Below are 22,644 nucleotides of genomic sequence, written 5' to 3' on the forward strand. Positions count from 1 at the left end.
TTGATCTGCAAGTATCTGGTTGATTCTTAAACTTTACAGTGGGAAAAAATATACACTGAAAGACACAACCAAGTGGCAGGGATCATAGACATCTGCAAAGCATATGAACTGGACATGGCTGGACACCTGGACATCAGTCCAATGACTGCTGTATCATCAGTGAATTTGATCATTCTGATGTTATGCTGGGAGATCATACAGTCAAGTGAAGGGTGTGTACAGTAAAGGGCTCAGCACACAACCCTGGGGCATCCCTGTGCTCACAGTCTGGGTGCTGGATGTCTGGCTGCCAACTCTGACTGACTCGGCTCTGTCCTTTAGAAAATTTTGCACCAATAAGTCCAAGAGTGAGGAGTGTTTCAATCAGTTTGGTTGGGATGACTGTGTTAAATGCTGAGCTGTTACCAAGGAACAGCATATGAACACAACTAGCCTTGCCCTCCACATGTGTGAGGGCTTTGTGGATAGCAGTGTTGACAGCATCATCAGTGGAATAGTTTGGATGGTATACAAATCAGAGGGGGTGTAAAGTGCATCCCATGGATGTGAGTCATAATTATCCTATCGAAGCACTTAAAGCATCATGCTTCCACAGCGGGCACTCTGTTCTTGGCCAGTCTGTCTATCATTCAAGACCAGTGCTGCTGCAAAGCAAATTTGAATCAACCAAGCATTGTGAGAGTAAATAAGATAAAAACTCCTAGGCCTCTTCTGATAGAAGGCCTGAGAATGGGAAGAATTATATATGACCAACCCCTAGAAGGCTGAGAAAGGAGTTATTATTATTATTATTATTATTATTATTATTATTATTATTATTATTTCTTAGTCTTGAACTATGACATTTTATGGCAATAATTATCATAACTGAGGTCTTCCATCGAGTTTGATTCTGAGTAGCTACAGATATGGTGAAATGCTACCTGTTTGGAAGTAACTTTAAATAATTTGATTGCGGTATGCAGGATTAGTTAACGCACCTTGCAATTTGAATGTCATTAGTCTTTTATATCCAAACAATGTCACTTTTCATAATAAGTCCTCTGTCCTAATCAAAACCTCTTTCCTCACCTCTTTCACAGCTTTTCAAGAATAAACCTGTATTTTTGTTTTCAGTTTCACATCTGAGAACCCCCCCCACATGTATATATTTCAGTTAAAATTAAGAAATGAAATATACTGTGGCTGACAGCCAATAGTGAATTGATCCAGAGGTCGGCTGTTGAGGATGCACCTGTGAAAGATTCCCACACCATGTTTTGGACAGCTAACATGTGATAGCCAAGAGGAGCCATGAGACAAGACATGTCTGAGATGAGTGGAGTCAAAGACAACCACTCTTGAGCTTATTTTCCCTCAGACACTTTATGGGATTTATTTCCCAGAGAGACCAGAGCTCCTGGCAACCCAGCACACAGGGAGAATACAGCCACTCTCCAAGCCAAAGAATTCAGTTAAATAACTCTTAAACACCCCATGCTTTTCAAATGATTAAGTCTTCTTGGAGTGTTGAACATTATTATATAGATATTTTGTTGCAATGCTGCAAATATCACATTTTTTCATTAAAAGGAGAGACTTGGTTAGTACTTATGTAAAAATATAATTGTGAGAGTGCAATGTTTGATATTAGTTTGTGATGTCACAAAAACCTATCATAATTCAACATGCTAAATCACCAATAATAGTGTGTTGATGTGTCTTGTGGGATGCAGCTAGTCATCTTGCTGCTATTTATTTAAAGTTCCCTTAGATGAAGCTAGTCAACAAACAAAAAAACTCTACTACTAAAATGATTTTTGGTCAGATTTTGATTATAGTAATGTATGTAGTATTTTGGCTGTATTGAGTACAGTTGTATAAATTAAGACAATATAAATTGAGACTATACTAAAATCCTACTAGACTATACAAAAAGCATCACATGTCACAGCAGCGATCTAATCAGCTAGCTAGATATTTATTCCTGACAAGCCTTGTGCTTGCAGTCAGAAGGTGCATTGAAATTGCCCTAATGGTTCCCTTCAAAGTGTTTTCACATGAGATATTCACCAATTTTAAAGGAGTTCCCAAACAATAAGGTGTAAAAATGTTTCATTCGAAGGAAACTTCAAACTGTACCGGGAGTAGTGAATAGCATTTTATCACTATTCTAGAAGCTGAAACAAAAGTATACCCATCAAACGCTGTACGTCTCATCAAGTTCTGGCGAACTGAGCCTGCTGGCTGGCTGATTACCAGAGAGTACTGTCTCTGTTAGAGTACAGTAGGCCTACAGCTACAGTAGCAGCAAGCAATGCCAATAAACACAAATTAGCAATTGAATTTACCATGCTAGCCCTACAATCCCTCAATTTTGGTGAAGAAACTCTTTGGACTCTGAGTCATAGTGTTATATGTCCCTAATGCCATTTTATAACAGCATAGTACATGTAATTGCAGTGCAGGGTTGCTTCTAATTTGCAAATTCATGCATATTAAAGCTTCTTGAATATTTTGAGGATGAGGGTGTAAAGATGGTTCTAAGACATTTCTAGCAGTTTCTTGGCTATAAAATAAACACAAGAATTTATTACTCATCTTAATTTTAAACTGGTTTAAAATAAATTATAACTGGTTTAACTTACACTACTACTTTCAACCTGAAAGAGAAATGTGGGACAAGTGGAGATGGGTTGAGATCTAGGCAACATATCTGTTTATACTGTATATAGTGAAACTGACAGTTTGATACTTCGCTCGCTCTTGTATGCACTGTGTCACCATATGCTTTATTGTGCTTGCGCTCGTGGACGTGGGAAGTTTACCTGCTGCTCCACTCAGTACAGTTCTCTGACCCCACGGCAGCGGAGGGTAGATATAGTGCTCTGAATCCATAGCGGTGAGTGAAAGGTCACCAATTGTGCAACGTGGCGCGATCATGAGGCGGACGCATAGGCTGAGAAGAGCGAGATTTAGCAAAGGTAAATCCAGAGCTGTGGTCATAATAACGATCCAAGGTCACAGAACCAACACGAAGAGATGCAGGGTACATAACAAACAAAGAGCAAAAACACATGATACCAGACTTGGGAACTGGGAAACAGGATACAATGTGGAATGCGAACAAGACAAACAAGCTACGTAAACACAGGTAGAGCAAACACGGCAACCAACGATAGGACTAACAAGTACGTATAGTGAATATGACAGAAGCTTCGATTAACAGTGACCAATTACAAGCCTGAACAAACACAAGGTTAAATACATGGGCTAACAAGGGCTACAAGAGAGAAAGAAGGATTAGGTGAAACGAGGGGCGGAACAAGAAGGAAGCAAAGCAAAACAAAGACACGAGACAGGGTTACCATGGAGACAGTGGGTTGGCCAAACGTGACAAAGTGAGTGAAAGTGGGGACTCACCAAACAAATACTTAAGGCCCTGGGACAAAGCAGTCAAATGGAGATCTTGACCAAAGTTAATTTAGTTACCTCACTGACATTGACATGATACGAGCCAGTTATATTTTTCTCAGTATAGTGACAATATAGCCCAGTGCCTCTACGTAATCAATGTTCTCCTTACTGGAACCATGTCCTTAGCCCAGTTCATAAATGTAGTCATGTATATGAAACTAGCAGATTTGTCTGAATACATTGAAATGTCATCATTCAAGTGGCATCACAAAGAGCAAGAAATTATCTTTAGGTATGGTTAGGTCAACATTAATTACTGAAATGGGGTTTAAAGGGTGTTTGAGTCTTTAAGAACTGTGAGAACTTTGAGTGTTTGAACTGTGGTTTCAAAGCTTTTTGGAGAATTCACTTTGCATGAGAGCATAAAATAATTCACGTGATCTCAATGACTCCAGGTTGGTCTGTATCCAGTAACAATGTAATTCTACCTTTATTGAATAACCTTAAGTTTATAATTATATAACATGATTAAGTTATATGACAGATCAAAACCATCTGTCTTCAATTAAGTTGTTACCAGGGTAAATTCAGAAGCAAGGGACATAAAGAACATCTAGAACATTCTTTATATCTTAGAAATTAACATGCAGCCTGAATAAAGCCCACTTTGTCTATGAATATGTGCACAAAGATTTTCAGTAATAAGTATAACAAGTGTACAATAATCTGATTACTGTGAATAAATTATAGTGGTGGTGTGATTACAGTGTTTACATGCATATGCAGTAGTATGAGTCCTTTGAAAACCTGAGTTTACATTAGGTGTACGATAGTCAGGTTATCAAAAGAAAAATGTCTACATTCAGCTCAAAGATTAACAAAGAATAATAGTAAGGGGAAACAGTCTAACATTTTTAAAAAATTATTTGGACACTGTAGCTACAGCACTCTAAAGCAAACCCTTGCACTTGTGGGGCTGGCTGGAAACAGAAGATCAAAAGGTTTCCATTGCAACAGCTGTTTTTGACTCAGTCACATGTGGTGCAAATCTCTGAGTTTCTGATGCATGTTCAGTGTCAAACACACAAAAAATCTTATTGAGGTTACATGCCACAGTAAATCAAAACACTAATGGAAAGTGTTTTGTTTGTCAGGTTATTCTTGTACTGATTTTGACCTTTGACTAAAATAATCTGACCCAGACAGATGACATGACATTTGCGATAATCATAATTTTGACTCAATCTGATTTTTAGCATTGATGTTGACACTTTCATTGACAGTTCTTTTTCCCCATTGATTCCTTCCATCTTAGATGTGCATACGATGCACAAAGATTAACCCCATGCAAGGCAATGTTAATGGTATGACTCTTTGTTTCCACCCTATAATATAGTTCACCAGTGACATTTTCACATATTAGTCAAAGTATACACCAGTTTCAGGTTTTGCTAAAAACAAGAGGTAAAGATTTACAACCAAATTTAACCAAGCTATACCACAGCAGTACCCAGTATTTTTCACAAGTCTGTTCAACTCATGAAAGACTTGGTAATTTTCTAAATCAGCCATGAGAGATGAGAGGAAATGTGCAGTGGTTTTGCAGACTTGTTCTGCACATCTCTGTGTTATGTCACGTTTGTCACTATTGCATCCAGATGTTGTGAACTGAAGTCCTAGAGTAACTAAGCCTAGAACATTTGGCATGAAGTTAGCTAAATTGCATTCTGTTTTACAAAATGGCTTACATTACTAAAATGTGCTAAACAGATGTGAATCATCAGGCCATGTAATAAAAAAGGCTGCCCTGTAATGTTCATCCCACTGCAGACCAACTAAAGCTGTGCCATTAGTGAACATCATCAGATGTCTTTCTGGGAGCAAGCTGGAATGGCTATGTGTATATTAACCTGACACTTTATCAAAAATGTCTTGTGTATGTCTATAGTCCATCTGTTGCTTTGCCAAATTTGTTATAGCCATGCTCTAGACCTTTGTGGTCAGTTTTCCACAATATGTTGGATGGTTTTGGGTGACAAACCATTCTCAGTGCAGCAGTAAACATGACATATGTATAACCCCAGCAACACTGCTACACCTTCACTATCACAAGCACCCCTCTAAACCACATCAGTGTTAAAGCTGTATTCAGAACTAGGTTCCATAAATGTAAAGAAAAATCATATTAAGATACCATAACACATGCAGTGTGTCATGATCAAAGGCATTATATATGCTTGTCAGGTCATGTGAATTCATGACTCATCAAAGCACCCAGAGAACCTCATGTTCTGAGATTGGTCAGGCAGCTCATGGGAGCTTAATTGCCTGTTGCAACTTTCTGCAATATCCGTATTGCAAAAGACTATATTGTGATAATAATATATTGTGCAACCCTAGATGAGAATGGTTTGTCACCCAAATAATATCTGGTCAACAGTGGCCCAGTGGTCAAAAACTAGCTAGTAATGATTTGGTTAGATGGTGACTGACAAATTGCACAGGACAAGGGATAAAGTCTGTAACTAAACACCTATAAAGTGTATCTATAAGAAGTATTTGGAGAAATAAACAAAAGCTTGACTAAATGTAAAAATATCTTTATGTTTGGATGAAATGCTATGTTGTTATTTTAAAAATGAAACTCGAGTATTCATAAATGCACTTGAGTTAAAATATTGAAGCACTTGAGCTAAGTACTAATTAATTAATTAATTTCCCTCTCAGCTCATTCAAAAACAAAACAAAACAAAACAAAAATTGCTTTATGAAAGCAAAATTAATAGTTGTTTGACAAATGTTATAGGGTCAAACATAGAATCTAGATATATATTTTTTTTATTTGCAGTGGAAGTTCAAAAGTTCAAAGTTTCCAAGTTGTAAATAATATACTAGAATAGACCTTTTAAAAAAAAAACTTTTTGTATTTTGACTCTTTTACTCTGACCTACATCCTGACCTGACAAATAGCTAGCATAAGGTGCTAGTAACACCAGGGTCATGGCTTTGATTCCCAGGGAGCATGTAAGGTGATGTAATAAGTACCTTTTTTATGAAACAACACAGGGTCAAAGTGGAAACTACCAATATTGCCTTAATGGCATGTACCATTTAGTATTTATAGCCTTGTTCTACAGTCCTTGCACTTTAGAGCCACAAAAGTATTTGGCCAGATGGCTGCTGGTTGTTGTTTTTTATTTTTTGGATGGTTCATGCACAAGACCATGGTGCACCATAGAAGACCACAGCAGTGAATGTGGTATGCAGCAACCAATTAATTCTGGATTTCATAGATATATCTCAACTATTCAAATCCAATCGACTGCTTTAAAAGTCGCTGGATGGCATTCTAACTTGCAGGAGGCCAGTGACCCCAAATGTGCATCTTATAGAGATTTTCAGGGCTAAAAATATGGAATGTTCTTCCCTGGTCAGTCATCGAATGTTACCCCAACTGAGCATGCACTTCATTTATTACAGGCTTACCAAGTTTCTGGTAATATTTAAGGGTTACAGTCTTTAGACAGCTATTTATTGCAATGTACTTGAATAATAAGGATAGAAAGGATAGAAATTTCAGAAGGTATCAGGTGCATAGCTCCTTAATCTCTGATGAATACGCACAGAGCTAGGGCGAATAACTCAGTGTAATGTTTTAAAGCATTACCAGGAGTCATGTTTTTGCATGATTTACATCTGCTTTACAATATCTTGTTTAACGATAAATCTCTACATAAAAATGTTGAAAAAATATTTTAGATCTCCAGAAAAGCACAGATCATTTACATCATTAGCTCACTGACTGCATTCCTCAACACAGTGTGGGATCTATCTATTTCCTTACTATTACTCCTAATCAGAGAGACTTTTCCATTTTTCCATATATGTGATCCTTTTTCTTTTGTCTTTGTCTGTATTTATAACTATATTCCACTTGCATAAACTGCTTTGCATTAAGATTTAGTGGTTTTCCATCCTTTATTATTTGAACTTCATTAGCACATTGGACAACACAAAGCCTGTTCTCTTTAAAGACTCTAAACAAGTCTACATTATGACAAACCTCCCGGAAGCTGCTATGTAATCAGCAATCTCAGCACTTAATGCTGTCTTTCTCCAAAAAGCTGTAGTGTATTGTAACCTTAGACTCTCATTAGCTACAGTGTGATCAGCCCCAGTGCATGTGTTGAGACAGACAAACCAGCACCTATCACAGTTCCACAGTTGTGTAACATGCTCCAGAATATGATTTTGTTACAAACTTTCATCTTTTTGTAATGTATGCTGACAAAAAGACACTCCCTGCACAATGGTTGGCTTTTTATCTGTTTCTCAATTGTGAATGCCAGTGAACTGTATTTGCAACAACTGATTGAAACATAGACAAGTGTTCTTATTGCAGGTATTGATAACAGTTTGCTGTGGTTGTTGCTGGGGCCAGTTGGTCTATAGAAGGTATCGTGCTTAGTCTTTGATAGCCACGAATCTTTTATTTAAAATGCATAAATATAAAGAATTGTGCTTTATTTATCAATGTGAAAAGCTCTTAACACCCAGATAACAAAACAGGAAGTGGTGACAATGTGTCATTTGCAGAATAGGGAAGCTTTTTGCCCACAGCGGTATTAATACAGTTACTTGGAGAAAAGTTGGAACAATCAACTGTGGTTTTGCTCATCAGAATTCTAAGAAAATGGACTAAGCCCATTCCTTTGCAATTTCATGAAATATGCCCTCCACACACACACACTCACACACACGCGCGTATAAGCATTGCACAACAGTTCAGCTTGCTCTGACGTCGGCAGTGGTGGTCACCTTGGGGTGAAAATTCTCTCCCTCCTTTTTTACCTGAGGGCCTGCAGCAAGTTTAAGGAAGTAACAGCCACTTTCACACACTGAGAAACTAAGGGTATAGCCAGCTGCCTAAACTAAAATGAGGGGTTTCGGTTCTCGTTAAGGCAACCTCTGATAAGTTGCAACATCACTAACAGCCCGTTGAATGTGAAGATAATATCATACCAGTTGCAACATTCTAAAAGAAACCACAAAAAAATTGTAAATGACAAATAGCAAAATTTCTATGTCAGTTGAGTCTGAAAGTAGTTTGCTTTAAAATAAGTAAATTAGTTAAATAAGCAAATAAATAAAATAAGACTTTTGTAACCTTTACATAATTAATGAAATGTCTACATTTGTTGCTTTAGTTCTACCATTAAATATATAAATTCTTCCAGATGGTGTTATTTTTATCATTGTCAAGGTAAACACAAGAAAACTGGAATTTAGTTTTAGGTAAAAGAACTGTATTTAGTTTTAGGTAAAAGTACTCTATTTCCTGTTTCCTGTTTTTAAAGCAACTATATAAGTTACTCTGTTTACTTAGATGTTTTTGAAAAAGAAATTAACACCTTTAATGTACTAAAAAATATCATTTGTATTCAAGAGAATTCAGGGAAAATATTTTCTGCAAACAACTTTATTCAAAACTGCAATAAATAGAATGAAATCCAATAGAACCTAAAAGATAATCTATTGTAAATACATAAAAATGCACCACAGTCAACTCACAAATGAAAAATTGATATAGGTAACTTCATCTATAGATGAAGCGAAGGCTGAAGCAAAGGCAAACATCAAGTACAGTGTCTGCAACATTGAGGAATTAACACAAAAGTTTAAGCTACATACATCACTGTTGGTTTTGTTAGAGTATCATCTCTGGAACGTGATATATCAGGTTCCAGGAGTAGAAAATACATCAGCTGACCATGTAGGCTGGTGCTTGATGTGCCCGTGACTACCACCATGTCAAAGTGTAAAGCAGTTTAATAACAGCATAAACAGTAATCAAACTTGCTCTTTTCAATCTGGTAATAGATTTTGCATATAAGAAATCCATGTATACAGTTACTAGACAAATAAAAGCATTACCTTCATATAAAAATGATGACGAACAAGGTTATTTTCTTGTAATTTGGAGCCAGCTAATGCATCAATTGTTACTCTCATCTTGAGTATTCTAATAATATGTAATATAATAACATTAAATAAAATATCATTGATTAATTATGTTCATTAATAATGGTCTGCATGAATAAAAAATGTAGGTGCCATAGCTGTGTTTGATTACTGGCACAATATCCTTCCCCTTGTTTTGAAAAGGGATGAGTTTGTACAACATCAAAAGAACACTTAGTCACGACTGCAGCTTTGATGTGTGTCATGACTGGGATGAGAACTTGCCTTCATTGTCTGCTTCCTCGCATCCTTCTTTTCCCACAGCACCAAACACTTTTTGTCAGGTTAAGATTTCTTCCCCCTCTGCATCCATTATGAGTGATACACATCATAGAGCATTAATTCCATTAATTCGTACGGTTAATTCCAGTTCCAGATTTTGCATTGTCTTAGCAGCAGTCCACTTGATTGTTGGTGTTTTTCATTGGGGATGCTTATGAAACTGTCTGTGGGCCATGCTTTCTTTGTCACCTCTGCACAACTTTAGATTTGGACTGTCACATTCTCGGGCAGAGAAAACTGCAGAGCCTGTACTGTGTCTGGTTTATTGTGAATTGACTCCACATTACAGCATTTATTAAATAAGTGAGCTCTGTCGAACAAGTCAATGAAAGGGAACACCAAGCTTCATATAAAATTTTTCTTTGAGGAGCTTAGTGAGACACAGCTGAATCAAAGATCCAGAATCAAGGTTACTGCCAGGTGGAATTATACTGAAAGCAACTCTATAATATAAAATGAGACCAGGGCTGGGAGCAGTGTGGACCTTGATGGCTCGGATAACTGCTACTGCTTAATTGCAGAAGGGCTCTGCAAATTGCATGTCATTCTGTACCTTACTTTTTCATTCATAGTACTGACCAAGACAATTTGCTGCAAGCCTTTCCAGTCAATACACCTATATTCAAATGCACTTTCATTGTATCCTTTACAACTATTAAGCTAAAACAAAAAGCTCTGGCAGCATTCTTTAAGCACTAGTTTGGAGTCTATCACTTGCATGGGTAGATTATTTGGTGTAATCTAGTAAGTGATTGTCCTTTTTAGGAAGATGAACAATTCACACTGTCACAATCTACTGCAGCCACTTTGCATTTATCCGGTGTCTGGGTTTTATTTAACCAAAGCTCAGAGCGGGACCTTGAAGAGAGTTTATTGTCATGAACTGTCATGAACATGGAATGCGCACATGGCCCTGGCTAATGTATTCCCCAAAGCCATCCCTGCAAAAATAATGTGATTTATTCGTGCAGGTGAAATTATGCATAATGTTTAATGTGCTTCGGATTTAAGCTGCCCTGGAGAACAGCACTCTGTAAATGAATTCATATTTACACAGCTTGCATTGCAGTTTTGTACAGTTTTGTCTTTTGCAGTAGGATTCGAGCGCAGAATGAGGAATACGCAAACTGAACCTGTGAACCTGGGGAACGAAGAGGGGGCATGGAACTGCGCACTTCAGGGCTTTGCAAAGAGTTCCGTGCAGCTCATTTGTCAATGTCACCACATAAGAACTAATTTGTAGTGCAGCTGTTTCCATATATGATGTGTTGAAACACTCAATCAGAAAAACAAGAGGTGCGGTAACTTCTGCACAAGTCCTAAAACATCTTATCTAGAAAGCAAGCAGCAATTCATGATCAATGAAACTTTTATCTAAAATACTTTAAAGCTTGATGAATGTATGCATTAAAGGATCAAAAAGAAAAGAACTCTGCCAGCAACTTTAGAACTGTCTGATATTGACTGAAATGAAGGCAGTAGCTGATATTTGTGCTACTTTATGAGGACACAGCAGAGACAACCATACATTTCACAGTAGCATTGTAGAATGCAGTTTGTGAACTTGCAAATTTTGCCGTACCCTATTCTTGAACATCATTTCTGAGCTGCCTATATCATAATGGCCTCTAGTGGTGCTGCAGTGACTGACACAGATGACTCAATCATCCATCCCCCATGAAATGCAGTGCTGCCAGCCCCAGCTGGCTTTGACATTAACACCAGGCCATGACTGACAGAGGCCCTGGCCTTGGGTTGGGCCCCCGGGGTCTGTGCAGTACATTCAGCTCGCCTTTTTGCCTGTTGATTTACCGCCCTCGGTGGCCACGCGTTGATCCATTTCCCCTCTCAGTTTGCTCACAGGGCACCCCGAAAAACCGTCCCCCCAGCAATATATTTGCTTTATGATTTCCTGAGGAGCCAATGAAGGAAAACAAGCCCCGCTCCCTTGCACCTGTTCCAGTTAATGTGCGGCCCAGTCCAGGACCGGCCCCCTGGCCCTCTTTGGGTGGCTGGGGAATTAGGGGGAGGGCCAGAGTGTCACAGTCCTCAATGTGGATCTTCCATTTTCCCCCCTGCTAATGCTCGATCTGGCCATGGGCCGTATGGAAGAGATGCGCGTGTTGGTGCACGTGTGTCGGTTTTTACGCACTGCTCGACCCGGGGCCCCCGTGCCCTGCTGTGTGTGCAGGATTAACATTTGTGGTGGGTGTTTGCGTAACGCAGCATACGACATGGAGCTGACATCCATGAGGAAAGCGTTAGGAAATTTACGTGGCCTTTTTGGTGGGTGACATGCAGATGTGGCTCTGCTGGTGACTGTTTATAACATTTGGAAGCAGTGAACGGTTCTTCACAGCCATCATCTTTATCAAAGGTTCTATTGAGACTTTATGTTTACAAGACCTCCTGTATTTCTTACTGTGAGGCCATGCACTGCAAATCCATTTACCCCAATGGCCAAGCCTTACAAATCTGAAAACATTAAACAGTACAGAATTCATGCTTCAGTTAGAACAGAGTTTGTTTTGCTTCCTCTGTGTAGATTTTATTTATTCTCTTCACATGATCAATAAATAGATGGGCAAAAAAGAACATGCATTAAATAGTCTGACTGCATTGCTTCAGCGCTATATATCAGTACGCTGATGCACAATTAATAGAAAAATATTTCTCTTTGCTCTCACAAGCGCCCTTATCCAACTTTGTATTCTGCATGATGGGTTGCTGCAGGAGGACCTTGTTCACCTGCAACAGAGGTCCTTTCTCCTGTCTATGCCTCCTTTAAGTGTTAATGGACAACTGTGTTCTACCGTGACCTTGCGTCGCCCTTTGCCCCATTCGTTGTCAAAGGAAAAGCCATAACAGTTTCATGACAGCAATCCAAGAGGAAAATGGAGTATATGTCTCTCTGCATTTTAGATTCATTGTATTACCGTCTGGTCTGACTGAGTCTGCAGGGAGAACGTAAGAGTTTTGGCCACTAACGTGGCAAATGTCCATCACTGTTACTTATTTTTACAGACATCAACTGGTGATCCTATTCTTCTCAGACAATTAAAATCTTTGGCAATAACTACTTTTACCCAAGTGAAGAAAGTATCACTTTATAATTCCTGGTTCTTTAAATCCTGGAACATGCAGCAAAAACAACTCCTTTTCTCTCAAAATCCTACCAAAAAAGAGTTCACAGTGCTTCCACAGCTAGAAATGTGAGAATGCCAGTTGCAGGCCTTATTTTCTGATTAATCTCTTCGCTAATGCAAACCAGAAGGGGGTTCAGACTTTTTTTTTTGTCAGTGCGTAGGTTTAGTGCAGCGTCTCTGCTGGAACTGAGTTAGACTCAGTGGAGCTCATCGGTGGTGCACATCTGAAAGCTGTCCACAGGCTTTGGCCCAGCTCTGCACTTTCCCTTGGAACAAGCCCAAAAGTAAATGGAAGCCATTAGGTCAGTAAAGGAGGCAAATTTGCAGAATTATGAGAGGAAGCATCATGTGGCCGTGTCTGTTTTTGCAGTCATGTATTTACATAGCAAACCATCTAATTTTATATGATATGATGGTGGTGGCAGATATAGAAAGGTGTTCTTATTGGAAATGTACTCTACTATGCCTGTATGAGCCTTTATGCACTACTTCTCCCACACATGTTGAACAGGGTGTTAATCAACCGATCCCAAGGCCATCAATCTTTATGCTAGCAGCTCAGCATAAATGTGCATGCATGCTCATTTTTTAAAGCCAAAGAATGACAAAGGGGTGAAAGACAGAGGAGAAAACTTGTTTTTTTTAGACTGAAGCCCATTTACAAAATAGGTGTTCAAAAAGGCTTAAACTAAAAGCACCCACCCAGCCACAGTGATTGCTACTTCCTCGCTTGGCTTTTCCACTTCATTGATGGTTATGTGAGTTAAAACAACGTGGTTAATGGAGACCTTGCTGGCCCAAGGGACTAATTAGAGTCACATGACTTCCTTCAGGGCTTCCATGAAAATAACTCCATCACAATGGTCTGCGATATTAATATCGGCTTTGGGAAAGCCAGTCCTCCTCTCATGAGGAAGGCTCTGCATGACCAAACTCAGAGGAATGCACAGAATTTGAGAGAGAGAGAGAGATTTGTTGAGAAAACCCCTGTGTACTGCCAATAGAAGTGAGATCAAACTGTGGAGAAGGAGTTGGAATATATTAGCTGAATATATGTTTCTGCAAAACAGAGTTTAATTAAAATGTGCAATTGAACGGAAGTCAATTGTCAGTATTCCATAGATACATAGAAATGTTTAAAAGTTTTTACTCTAAACGATTAAACTTTAGTCTAGTACATTCATCAGCTGTGATAGCAGAGTATGTAAATGTAGATTTAAACTGTAATCAAAACACAATGTTAACACAATGTTAGTTTTTAATGTTAGTATAAATTATTATTTTAGATTTTATTTGGTAACAAATAACAAATAAAATTCATAACTTCTGATGCCAAATAAGCATCTTTGCAAAATGTAAAATATGATGTAAAATATGTAATAATAATAATAATAATAATAATAATAATAATAATAGTTTTCATTTATCTTGTACTCTTTTCACCCTTTAGATCACTTGAATGCAAAAAAACCTAACAGGAAGAAATAAACAAAATAAAGCCAAACACAACAATAACAAACAAAAACAAAACAAGTCAAAGAAAAGGAAGACTCTGTTGAGACTCACTGCAGGACAGCAGGACAGAGGGGAACAGTCCCAGAAATACCGGCGAGCGGATTGGTGGCCTTGGTACAGAACAATCTTCAGTGGCTTCCTGATAAGAACACATTTCAAAATCCTCCTTCTCGCATGCAAAGCTCTCAACAATCATTCCACCCTACCTGTCTTCTTAACTACAAACCCACTCACTCTCTCAGGTCTTTTCTCCATGTATGTCTGGTAATCTACTTCTCTTCTACATGAAAATCCAAGTTTAAAACATACTTTTTTCCTAGCGTATGATCTTCCTTGAACCTTCCTCTATCCCTGACTTTCAACTGTGCTCTTTCCATGGCATTTTCAATATTGTTATTTCTGAATTATTAGGCCTATTGTGTTTTCTAATACTGCATGTATCGTGTATCGGTGACTGTAACCGTCTTTGGGTTCTTGAAAAGCACTATATAAATCACATGTATTATTATTATTATATGCCACACAATAGTCTGTCTGCCATAGGAACACAGGTAGACAGATACCAGGTACCTTATGGGGAGGACCCAAGCAGCTCGAAAGGCTTAAAATAATAAACTAAAATTTAAAATGTAAATACATAGACATCTACTACTATTATTATATTTTAAACTAGAGAAAATAAAAATTATTTTTTAAATGAGATTTTATCTGGTAACACATGGTAAGATACACAGGAGTTCATGAACTATGCTTGCACATATACATATAATTTATGCATGTCATAATATTTGCAATGTTGTGGGCATGACATGCATTAAAGCTATCATGGCAGAATTCCTTTGGCTGAATTATCATCCTCAGTGTTTATTAGATGAACATGAGCTGGGCACACATGAACCCTGGAAGACTCCACTGAACAATAAGAGTTTTACCGTGTAAATATTGTTGTTTAGGTTTCTGATTTTTTGTGGCTGAAAGAAAACAACAAAATTTAAACACAGAGAATATTAATTTATGAACCTTTATTAACATTAAAAAGGTTTATTCTCTTTACTCTATATTCATCTCTATCACTTTGTTGCTGTGGTGGATTTATAAACTGTAACAAAAGGTGTGTGAACTGCATTAGAATGCTTTTACTTCTGAACTATTTATTATTTGAGAGAAAACCAGAGAAACTGATTCAAATATTTGCTTCACTTTTAAAAGAGCCATATTATTTTAATGTTAATTAAATTTTTTACTCAGCTGAAAGAAGTTGGTACATTTTGCAATATTGTTTAAATGACAAGTAATGTACAACTGCTCAAACTCACAAGGTACATTTTAGTGGTTGTTAACATACACAGGTGGTGAAAAAATGGTTAAATGGTCATTTTCTGACTACAGAGTCCATTTTAAAATCCTCCGTCGCCTTATGAAACTGTCAAGGTGGTGGTCAGTGCCTAAAGAATGCCTGTAAGAATGCAGCTGTATCTACAACAATGACATATCTGCACCTTCAGATGAGGAGGCCCACCTCTTGGTTCAGTACCTTCAGGACTAACCCTGCATGGCTCTCGGCACGGGAAATACATCTTACAGATGGCTGAACCCTCGTATAAGCCGCCACTTACAAAGGTTCTGTGGTTCATTGCACAGTAAGCCAGGTGAGGAACCTCTCTTTTTCCATTTACCAGAAATTTATTTGATATCCTGAACTTTCATTGCCTGGTTTTTGGAAAATATCGAGATTGGAATATCTGCTTCTTTTTTTTTTTTTACTCTTTCCATTAATGCAGAAAAATTCCTTATGCATCATGGGGGCATATCCACAAAAAAAAAATTAAAAAAAATTAAAAATCAGGTTACACTCTAATAAAATTATTAATATTTTAGAATATAAAACATAATACAATTCCTTGGGTCACATTTTTAAGCAGATGTGCATTTTGTAATGTGAGTGCCAGTGAGATCTTTCTCTTCTTTTTTGGCTCAATGCTGTGCACATACTGAATGATCTCTTGGGGCTATTCATATAAGGTATGTGACCTACCTTATGTCACTAGTCACTAGTGTCATATAATCCTGCTCTATTTGAAGCATTGTTGCCACTTGATTTAAATGTCGAAGTACTATCGGATGCCGCTTTGCCTTAAATGTTTAGTAATTTCATTGCACAGATTCTGTCAATGAAAAAGAAAACTATTAAAAGTATTCCAACCATGGCAGACACACACATTGATATTACCTATATCTTAGCTGAACCTACGCAACAGTTCCAGTAACACTTCAAAAGCAGCACTAATCTCTTTCAAATGCTAATCTCTTTCAAATTTTTTACATTTTTTTCCCAAAATCTCCAAATTTTGGTGCAACTTTAGGTGTTATATTTGGTTAAAATATGTTACTATATGTTTATTTATATAAAAAAAAAAATTTAAATTGCAGAGAACTTAACAAAAATAATAAAACATGTCCTTTTGCTATTTTTTCATGAATGATAAAAGTGGCAGATTAAGAGTGAAGACAAACTCTTTTTCAAAATACTATAAAGTATGATACTATAATACTATAATAATTATGATATTATAATAACTATAATACTATACTGAGAACTCATGTTCAGCTGACCAACTCTCAAATATCTTGTGCAGGCTAACTGTAGTAACTTGTGATTTACAAATGGCATTCCAGATGATGCTGAATGTAATATGCAGTGCAAATAAATAATTTCCACAATGAATAAAAAAATATGCATGAAATATGTCTCATATATGTAGGACTATCACATGCCTGGGGAATCATTTTTGTGATGATAAAGTACTCTTTATGCTGGCATGCACCATTTGTGCATTGCATTTTAGGATTTGGGCATGCAAATCAAAATAACACCATTATTATGATAATGATACCATTTTGCAAGTAAATAGACAATTATTTATTTGACATGTAATTTTAAAGCACTAAACAAAGGTTGGATAAAACAACTCACAGAATTATAATCAGTAGTTTTAGATGTTCTGTAAACACTCAGACCACTTACATTTTATTTGTGTAGTGCATTTTACAGGCATTTTACTTGTCACAAAACAGCTCTTTGCCAAGTAAAACCTAATGCGCAAGTCACAGGTGACTCCCTGAAGTGGCATAAGGAGGATCCACTGATTTTCCACTAATAATGGGACTCTAGGTGGAAATGATAGAGAGGGTATAGTTGTAGAGAGTATAGTTGTTTACATATACGAGAAAGCCATAAACCAGAGTTAAAATACATTAGTTTAATTAAAACCAAAGATTAAGTTGTATTTATGCAGGATATTAAGATTAAGAGAGAGAGAGAGAGAGAGAGAGAGAGAGAGAAGAGAGAGAGAGAGAGAGAGAGAGAGAGAGACAGACAGAGAGATTCAAAATTGTAGTAAAGCACACAGTTTCCAGAGAAACAGAACATTTGAGACAGAGGTCCTTCTTCAGCTGTGTAAGCAAAGTGTTTTTACATATAAAATATTATATATATATATATATATATATATATATATATATATATATATATATATATATATATATATATAAATAAACTTCGGGAGCCTCATGTTGTTGCTTATTAAATGATCACAAGTCTGGACTGATTAATCGAAGTAATAGCTTAAATGGCGGACCACTGATTCCAGAAATAGTTCGAGGAAATTAAATTTAACTGGGACCTTTAACTTTAATTAACTTTAATTGGGACCTTTGAAATTAATATCAAATTGCGGAAATTCTTGCTTCTTAAATTTTCAGAAATTTTTCGATGTGAATATGCAGGAACTGGTCTTAAAGCCAAAATCCAGACAAATAAGATATATTTCTAAATGCGCAATGACATAAAAAGCACCATGAAATCAAACTGTTACAATGTTTAAATGTGCTTTGACAGTGAACCATATGTTTTTCCCGCACGAAAACCAGATTCCACAAAGTGGTCTACAGCAACACATAACCTCATTAAATATGGCTGTTCCCCAGAGGCCTTGACCAATATACTCATCAGAGACTCATCTGGAAACATAGGACAATGTCCAGTAAGTGCTGCCATCTGAAAACCATCAGTAAACACTGACATAAATCAGTTTGCACTGCCAACAATGGAAGAAGAGTCTTATTTCTACATGAGAACTGTATCGTGGTGGAATAAGAATGGGGTTAACCACAAGACATTGCTGGTAAATTTTCCTAGGTTGTGTTGGCCACCCATTTTAAGATTCACAAGGAAAAATTATGGTCATTCCTACTGGCAGCATGACTCTAGTGACCAGCTCCTTTGGATGACCTCTCGTCAAATAGACAGGATTCATGGGATTTAGGCCATCTGCCAGTCAGTGCAACCAACAAGATTATAAGTATTATATCCACAAAGATACTGACCTTAAAATAATTTGCTTTTACTTGCTCTCTAGGTCTCTTTCTGGCTACTGGCATGTTGTGGTATTTCATATTTCAGCCTCTTTGTCGTAAAAGTGCCCTGCCATTCTACGTCCACTCATTACAAAATATGCACTCTAGCATGCCCTCACAATGTTCAGATTCTGAACCATCCACAAATGACAATTTTATTGCCCTCATAAAATCTTTGCGATTGCCCTAAGGCACATTGTATTTTCACTGGACAATTTGAACTGGGCGTAGATTGCACCCAAGCACCATAGAGATAAATGGGTTTGGAGTATTTATGCGTTCCTCATTTTTCAGGGCTGGGGATTTTCCTTAAGCCAGCTGCTCCTGCCAAGCAGCACAGATCCGTTCAAATATTTGTCAACTCCCATCAGAAACATTTAATAGTAATAAAATTTATGACTGCAGTTTCCAAAGGATACTGCCAGTGAGGAGCATCATTATGAAAATGGTAGTAAATGCCATCATTGTTTACCCTCTGCACCCTACTGCCAGAGTTGGGTTGAGCTCAGTAAGGAACTTCTTTCTTCTTGGAGAGCAGAACTAAATCGAGCAGCTTGACTGCAGAGATGTGAGTGTGGGATGAAATAAAAACGCATCCTCATGTGAAATCTACAGAGAGCATGTACGAATAGGTCCTGCCTATCCCCTAGACCCTTAAACCATTTACACAATATATAATTCCACAAAAGGAATAGGGGAATAGACAGAGCTGAGTGCTAAATCAGCCACTCTTTCGGAGGGATGTCCAATGACACTAACAGACGGTTCCACAGGAATCCACTGAAGCAGCACTTCCAGTATGGAGTTCCCATATGGCACAGATGGATAATTAGTATCTGGAGACAGGTAAAGCATTGATGTCAGATGTCAGCCTTGTCATATTCATTCCGAGGCTATCAAAACATTTTTATTCTCTTGGTTTATGGTTATAAATATTTAAAGTGTGAAGAAATTATGATCTCTTAGTTTGTAGCATTGCCAGGGATTTATTTTTTCCATTTTATTATTTACATGGTGATTCTATCCAGAAAGGGAGGATGTGCTAACAGGACTAGAGGGTAAAGATGTGCCCTCCAGCTTCGTTACAGGCTCGAGTCCCAGCTGCTCTAAACCGGCAAGTGCCTTTCACATCAGAGGATAGAACTGCATGGTTTTCCCTCAGACTCAACCTTCTGATGCGTGATAGAAGAGGGTATACTACACTCAAGCCTCAGCAAAACATTATGGCACAAATTAAGTGAAATAAATGTTTAAATGTAAGTATAAATAGACACTTGCTATGAAGACACTTGTTATGACCCCCTGTTAACACAAAAACATTTTCATTTGCACTTCTTCATGGTTCTGCACCTCATTAGGTTGCTGTTATTTGTATTATGCTTTTTAGAGCACACATTTTCACTTAGAAGCTTTACAGAAACCTGAGTTCAGAGTTCATGTCTGAGTTCAGATCTAGGATGAACAAACTGATGTCAGATCTCAGCCAGGTCATATTCATTCTGAGGCTATCGAAAGATTTTTGAATAAAAATCGTTTAGTTTATGGTTATAAATATTTAAAGTGTGAAGAATTTATGATCTCTTAGTTTGTCGCATTGTCAGGGATTTACATTTTACTGTTTGCATGATGATGCTATAAAGTATCCAGTCTAAGGGAGGACGTGGTAACAGGACTAGAGAGCATAAGCAGAATTCACCTGCATGGTCCTACCTCAAAGGAGAGAGCTTTAGCTATAGTCGCTACTGCTGCTGGTAGCATGGTCTACTGTTGCTTTAGTCAGACTTCTCCCTTCTTTCACTTATTTCAAGGTTTAACTCTCCCTGGGTCTCATTAAACTGTGTTCCAGGGCATGTCTTTGTAATAATTTAAAGCAAGTTATTCATAGAAAAGACCACGGTTCAAAGTGTGAACATTTCACTCGGTGGCGTACAGTTATATATAATAATGTTATCAAAACGTTGTGTGCAGCTTGCTACATTATGACAATATGAAGAGAAGGAGGCAAGGCGGTCATGAAATATGAGCCAACCAGGAGCTGTAAAAAAACAGGTGATGAATTAGTTTGTATTCCTATCGTTTGCTTTTGGGGTTGTTGTTTTTTTTTTTTACATCCTGAGGCAAGAAAGGAAATGCCTGTTTTCTTTCGGATGTATTATCTCCTGCATGTCTGACTGCCCCGGTCCTTGGGCCGACTCCTTGAACCACCAGAAGCCGGATTTGGGGCTTTAGTAGTCCCTGCTCTGGCTCCCTGGGGTAGCCCTCACACCTCACAGCGACAGACGAGGTCACAGAGGAGAGCGAACTCAAAGTGGAAAAAAGACAGCACAGAAAACATGGGAAATGTCAGCAGTGCGATTTGGTGTGTTCAACATCAATCAACCCTTACATCCTCAATACCAAAACTTCTGGGAAGATATAAATATACCTTAAAATTCAAGACTGTAAGGCAAAGAAACCAGTAAGATATGAGTCAGTAATCTGGTAAACGATTGCATTCATTATTGTAAGAATGTAATATTATTTAGTCATAGCCATTCAAAGGTTTTTTAAAATCCAATATTATGCAGATAATTTTCCGTGAACCCCATACAGTTACGTTACAATAGAAGTTCTCTGGGTTGCAATATATATATATATATATATATATATATATATATATATATATATATATATATATATATATATATATATATATCCAGTAAAACATCTGTTTATGACATATTAATAATTGTGTGATCAGCTGTAAAAATTTGAGAAAATATGTTCATGCAAACCATGGTATCATTCTGGGTGACAATAACCAGAGGCATTTATATGTATGTACATCCAACGCAGTGTATATGGGGCAACTCCAACTGCTCCTTTGATGGATTTTTAATCAATGAATTGAACATTTGCCTGTATTTGTTTTAAAAATTCCTGATGGTATCAGTGGCTGTAACTGAATTTGTGTACATGATGGATGTAACACTTTCATGCAAACGGAGGTAGCACCACCATGTAGGGTGAAGCTTATTCTCCTCACCCCAATACTTACAGGCCTGCACATATGCAGAGCGCATTATAGCTCTGGTCCTGCCACAGAGCTGCCTGTAATTTATATGTCAATAAATCTGTCCACTTCCTGAAAACGTAAACTGAAGTCTTTGGGGTGGCACAAGCGAAACCGCTTTCCTTTTTAAACTCGGAGCAGGACAGGCCCCAGTTCAGTCCTAAAACCCAACATGGATTCAACTTAATCGCTGTAACGCTTGTAGACTCATACTGTAGTATATAGCTACTGCAGGAGACTCATATGTTAACCTATTTTTCATGAAGACTTTTGATACAATCCTGATAGGTCTAATTATGTTCAAGTAAGTGGCTAACATGCTTTTGACAACACAGATTGGAAATAAAGTCTGTTGATCATAGTTTTACTGCAAAGATGAGTGCAATAATTTTAAAGGTTTTAAATTAAAAATAATTTTATAAAAATGTGGTGCACCATAGAAAAGGGTCTCAGTTCACATTACTATAACACATACAGCATGGACTCCTCATGTTTCAGGTGTAATGAAACATAAAATCAGCAAAAAAAAAAGTGTTCATTAGAATTCCAAACCTCTTGATTTTTACATTTCTCAGCCAGATTGATTAAACATATATCTTTTTTTACTAAGAACCCTGATGAACTAGATGTTTGCTTGTTTTAGGAGTGATATTAATCTTTATTTTTAATTTATTTTTTACACCCTAAAATGGAATAGTTTGCTAAGGATAACAAGCTGCCACTTTGCTCCATTGATGAGCCCTGTTTGTTTTGTGTGAGTATTATCTGTTCCTCAGCCACTCCGGAAATATTGGCCCATGCTTAAAGTAAACACGG

At 37.4% G+C, this 22,644-nt stretch overlaps 1 long non-coding RNA gene across 1 annotated transcript; it reads left to right on the forward strand.

The window, feature by feature from the left end:
• Positions 1-19,516: 19,516 nt before the first annotated feature.
• On the forward strand, positions 19,517-21,376 carry LOC145660360 (uncharacterized). Its single transcript, XR_014126644.1, has 3 exons — positions 19,517-19,622; positions 19,805-20,032; positions 20,745-21,376. It is a non-coding gene; the product is annotated as an uncharacterized LOC145660360 (long non-coding RNA).
• The last annotated feature ends 1,268 nt before the right edge of the window (positions 21,377-22,644 follow it).

Source organism: Electrophorus electricus, chromosome 2 (genome assembly GCF_041902795.1).
Source record: "Electrophorus electricus isolate QZ-2024a chromosome 2, ASM4190279v1, whole genome shotgun sequence".
NCBI classification, from domain to species: domain Eukaryota; kingdom Metazoa; phylum Chordata; class Actinopteri; order Gymnotiformes; family Gymnotidae; genus Electrophorus; species Electrophorus electricus.